We start from the raw sequence: 5,824 nt of genomic DNA on the forward strand, positions 1-5,824 counted from the left end.
GCCGCCAGGGCAGGGAGCAAGCAGTGTCTACAGGCGGGGGTGGGTCTCCCCTGCCAGGACAGGGACAGCAGAGGAGGTGTGGGCAGTTGGAATGTCTGGAGCCCTAGGTGAGGACACGGTTCTGTCCTGTGTGCCAGGACACAGTGGCTGCCCCTTCTTTGGCTGCACAGCCTCTGTGCAAAAGCACATCTGCCTCTCTTCCATCCTCTAACTTCCCCTACATAAACCCCCAAGTACAGGGCTGTCCATGACTGAATTGAATCCCCCAGTGCTAAGCCTAGTTTTCCCCCTATTTGATCTTCTATCCCACAAGTAAAGCAAAACAAAACAAAGCAAAACAACACAACACAAAACAAAACAAAACCAAAACTCCAATATGGAGCTGCACAGGGCTTGACAGTTTGGAAATCCTTGAGGAGGCATTAAGGTTGGAGTTCATGAGCAGGCAGATGGGAAGGCCTAGGGCCCCACTTGTCAACATTGTGGTCAACAACACTAAAGCTGTCAGAGATGAGGTGAGGGAGTCTGGCCCCTGGAAGACACTAGCTCACCGAGGCTGTTTTGAAGCACTGGAAGGTTTGGCTGCAGGAGGATGCCTACTGGGCTGGAGTTGTGCCTCCTAGAATTGTGGTGAAGGACTGGGAGGAAGGAGGATGCTGGAGGAGCCTGCCTTCTGGCATATGTGGTGGTTTTCCAAGCTAGAGTCTACCTGTTTCCCTACCTGTAGCAAGGTACTTGGGGTAGTGGGAGTGTGGTCCTGGTGCTGGTGCTTGACTGCTCCACCACCCTGGGGCTCAGGATCTTCCCCTGGTTTGCTAAGGTCGGGCTTGCTGCTGGCTTGTGGGATGCTTCCCACCCTGTACTACTCTCCTTCCACCAGAGCAAGACAAACCTTTCCTGTTAGTCCCTCAAGCTTCCTGGGCTCAAACTGTGCACCTCGTCTTTCTGCCAGGTCATCTATTCCAGTGTTTTTTCTTGGGGCAATATTTTCTGGGGTTTGAGGTTAGTAAGGGAGAGTAGGAGCAACTTACTTCTTACCTACCATCTTGCCTCCCAGAACTCAATTGGAAAAGAAATCTTTATCAAAAAAGACTTTCTTCAAGAAGTTTTTTCTTGGTTACCTGCTTCCATTCAAATTTTAGCCATATTGGGTTTTCTTTATGTAAAACTTTTCAGTCTTATGTAGTTAAAATTGTCTTGAAGTTACTTGAGCAAAATTTCCCTGGTACAGCCAGGTGGATAGAGCACCGGCCCTGGAGTTAGGAGGATCTGAGTTCAAATGTGGCCTCAGACACATAACACTTGCTAGCTGTGTGACCCTGTGCAAGTCACTTAACACCATTGCCTAGCAGAAAAACAAACAGAGGGAAAAAATTTTGCAGATACTTAGTAGGCTAGTGCAAGGCCTGTTCTACTTAGGGCACCTTATATGTCATAATATAGTAACTTATTTGAAGATTTTCCCCTTATTTGTCCATTTTTCATTGTACTCTTAGATCCAATCTGTATAGAGCCATGGTCTCCAAAGCGAGGACCACTAATTATGTAATTATTAGTACAATAGTATTTAGTAGGGGAAGGGAATAAGTATTTTTATAGCACTTAGCACCTATATCTGCAAGACACTGTGCTAAGTGCTTATTATACATATTGCCTCATTCAACAAATAAGAAAATACCTTTCTAGACTTATTACCTATAATTCCTCTTCACATACATTTTAGCCCAGCCAAACTGGCTCTCTTGTTGTTCTTCACACATAACAATCCATCTCATATCCCTGTGGCCTTTGCACAGGCTAGCTAGACTGCACATCTCAAAATCTTATCTTCCATAGCTTTCTCTGTCTGAATACCTAATTTTCTTCCAAGCTCAAATCAAGCACTGCTTTCTATAAGTAATTCAGTTCCTGACTGCCATTCTCCCAGCTTCTAGTACCTTCCCCAATAAAAATTGCTCTGTATCTACTTTGTTTGTAGTGGAGGTTATTTGAACTCTCTCTCGTCTGCTTTGCTCTGCTTTGGCTAGGACACTTCCCAGGAGCTGAGCAAATGCCCTTCTCCTTTACAGTTGCCTCGTTGCTGGCCTACTTCCAAGGACAAAATTGCCCTGGCTCCTTGCTGAGGAGTATAAATAAGGAAAGGCTGACTCCTGATTGAACCTTTCCCACCATTATGGTTATGGCAGGAGACAACTGGTCACTTATCACGAAGAGCTGCCCTATTCATTAAACTTAAAGACAATTCTTATTTGCTCACTTTCTCTTCCTGTCTGTTCAACACATTTAGAATCTTCGTGCTCTTTCTCAGACATTAAGGAAGATGGCATTGGGGGACCCTATATCACTTGACCATGTTCCCTGGTTGAATCTGAGACTGATCATCAAGGTCATAGTTGCTCTTCTACTTTGTGTTTCTTGGCCCAGCACAGGTGATCAAACAATGATCCTGAGACTGGTGTTTCTTGCCTTGAAGCAAACAACCTTATGATTTCAAGAGACTATGAACTCTGTTACCAGTTGCCACATAGGAGGTTGACTTTCTTAGCAACCTCTCAAAGTAAAGATGACTACTGTTCAAAAACTGAGTGCTATGAACATTCTTAGTGAAGAGCTTGTTTGTCAGTCTCATAAAGATTGTTTCATGATTTAATGCTTTAAGTAGCAATCTCCTGGGAGAGTATAATAATTAGTGATTGGTTACTGCTTCATGATTTTAGTATTTGTCAATGAGTACTTGTGATTACTTTGTGTTTTTAGTATTTTGTGTGTGTGTGTGTGTGTGTAAGGAATAAATAGCTGTACTAAACTAAAAAGATATACTTTGCAATTTTTTTTTTCCTTCTTCAGTAGTATAAGAAATCCTATTAGTCCCTTCTAGGTAGACCTTGTGTTACAAGTCATTCCTTAGCTTTAGTTTAGAAGCTTTCTAGGAGGATAATGAGTCAGAGAATTCAAGAAAAGTCTGGTCTCTCTTTAGGGATCAGAATCTCCTAGAGTGTGAACCTAGGGTCCAGGAACTCAGACCTAGAGTGCCTTAGTAGAAGAGGATGCTTCCCTTCTCATCCCAAGTGTAGCATGTATATATTTTATTTATACCTATATTTGTATGTGTTGTCTCTCCTGATAAAATATAAGCTCCTTGAGCCAGAGATTGTTTCATTTTTGTCCAGTAGTCCCAATGCCTGGCACAAGGTAGACACTTAATAAATGCATTATGATTGTGATTTGCATGTTGATTTTTGACCAATTAATATTTCCCAATACATTTTCACTGTTTTCACCTGTGTTCAACTTTGCATTAAAGTCAGTCAGTCAATAAACATTTGTTAAGCATCTACGCTATATCTGGCACTGTGCTAAGGGCTCAGCATTCAAAGAAAGGCAAAAGACAGCCCCCACTTTGAAAGAGTTCATAGTCTAATGGGGAAGACAAACAACTCCATACAAATTGTATGCTGGGTACACTAGAAACCATCAACAGAAGGAAAGTGTTAGAATTAAAGGCTTCCTGTAGAAGGTGGGATTTTAACTGGGACTTAAATGAAGCCAGAGAAACCAGGAGGCAGAGATGATGACTGAGAGCACTCTAGGTATGAGGAACAACTAGTGAAAATTCTCAGAGTCAAAGCACCATATCACACCTATCAGATTGGCCAAGATGACAAAACAATAAAATGATAAATGTTGGAGAAGATGTGGGAAAACTGGAACACTAATGCATTCTTGGTGGAGTTGTGAAATGAACCAACCATTTTGGAGAGCAATTTGGAACTATGCCCAAATAAAAACGTGCATACTCTTTGACCCAGCAATAGCACTTCTAGGGCTATATCCCAAAGAGATCATACAAATGGGAAAAAGACCCACATGTACAAAAATATTTACAGCAATTCTTTTTGTGGTGACAAAGAATTGGAAATTGAGAGGATGCCCATCAATTGGGTAATGGCTGAACAAGTTGTGGTATATGAATGTAATAGAATACTATTGTGCTATAAGAAAAGATGAGCAGGCTGACTCTAGAAAAACCTGGAAAGACTTGTATGGTCTGATGCTGAATGAAATAAGCAGAACCAAGAGAACATTGTACACAATAACAGCCATGTTGTGGGATGACTAATGTTGATAAACTTAATCCTTCTCAGCAATACAACGATCTAAGACATCTCCAAAGGCCTTGTGATGGAAAATGCTATCCACGTCCAAAGAAAGAACTATGGAGTTTGAATGCAGATGGAAGCATATTATTTTCTATTTTTTTCTTCTGTTGAGTTTTGTTCCCTCTTTCTAGTGGTTCCTTCTATTGGTTAAAATTTTTACTTACGGCATCAGTAATATGAAAATATGTTTAATAGGAATGTATATGTATACCCTATATCACATTATGCGCCATCTTGGGGAGGAGGGTGGGGAAGAAGGGGGAGACAAATTTTAAACTCAAAAGCATATGGAAGTGATTGCTGATAAATCAAAATAAATTAATAGGAAAAGGAAAAAAAGAATTCTCAGAGTCAAGAGAGAGTGTCTTGTGCTAGTAATAGAGTGAAGGCCAATTTTACTGGATTGCAAAGTATGCCTAATTTCTTAAATATGTTGCTGGAACGTCTTTGTGAGTTTGTTATTCAATGATTTTCCTTGATTATTCATTAGACATAGTTGTTTATTGTTTTCTTTCTCGGATTAATCTCTCTCTAGTTCAGGTTGTCAGGATCACCTGTGTTCCATGAGAGAAATTTTGAAGTGTGACTTCTTTCTATATTTTGCCAACCAATGTGCGCATAGTATTAGAATGAGTTATTCTTTGAATGTTTTCTAGAATTCACTTGTTTTCCTTAAATGGTCAAAAACTTGGGAAGACTTAGATGAACTGATGCAAAGTGAAGTCAGCAGAACCAGGAGAACAATCTACACAGTAACAACAATATTGTAAAGATAATCAGGCTCTTCAAGACTGAGTAACTCTGATCAAGGTTCATGAAATAAATTACTATCCACTTCCAGATAGAGAACTGATCGATTCAAAAGAAGACTGAAACAGACAGCTCTCACTTTGCATATATTCACATGACACAAATTACACTTTACATAAATAAGCATTCTGAAAGACATTTGCATTTAAAAAAAACATATACATCAACTTTGCTGTAAATTACTTTGTTCTCTCTCACTCTCTGTCTCTCTCTCCCTCCCTCTTTCTCTCCCTCTCTCTCTCTCTTCTCACCTGCAAGTGCTCAAAAAAAAAACCCAATCAAGTGAAGGCAGAAGAATAGAGGAACATAGAGACCACTGTCACCACCTCTGGAAAAGAGCCTTCCCTTGGCTTCTTGGGGAAAGAAGAGACCTTCACCCTGCTCTCCCTGTTTGCCCCATGTGTTCTTCCTTTTGGTTCAAGCCTCCATGGCTAACCCCAGTTCCTCCTGCTCTTGCTTTGCTGTCCCAAACCCCCAAGTGTCCTTGAACCATGTGCCAGTCCCTTCCTTTCACAGATGGAAGGACCCTTTCCCATTTATCTCCTTCCCTCCCCCATGTCAGTGGACAAATTCACATTACTCAACAATCTCTTAAAGTATACTTCTGTGGTCCACTTCCTAAAGCAAGAACTATCTGTACATTTTTTCTCCTTCATTTTTCTTCTTTTGTTTTTTTCAAAATATAGCTACTGTGGAAATATGTTTTGCATGACTTCACATGTATAATGGGTATCATATACCTTGCCTAGTCAATGAGGGGTAGGCTTTAAGAAAGGAGAGCATTTGGAAATTAATTTAAAAATAAAATTTTCAAAATAATAAAACCATCTGGTCCTAGAGTTGTTTTTTTTTCT

This window comes from Phascolarctos cinereus, unplaced genomic scaffold (genome assembly GCF_003287225.1).
Source record: "Phascolarctos cinereus isolate Bilbo 61053 unplaced genomic scaffold, phaCin_HiC Scaffold_1;HRSCAF=81, whole genome shotgun sequence".
NCBI lineage: Eukaryota > Metazoa > Chordata > Mammalia > Diprotodontia > Phascolarctidae > Phascolarctos > Phascolarctos cinereus.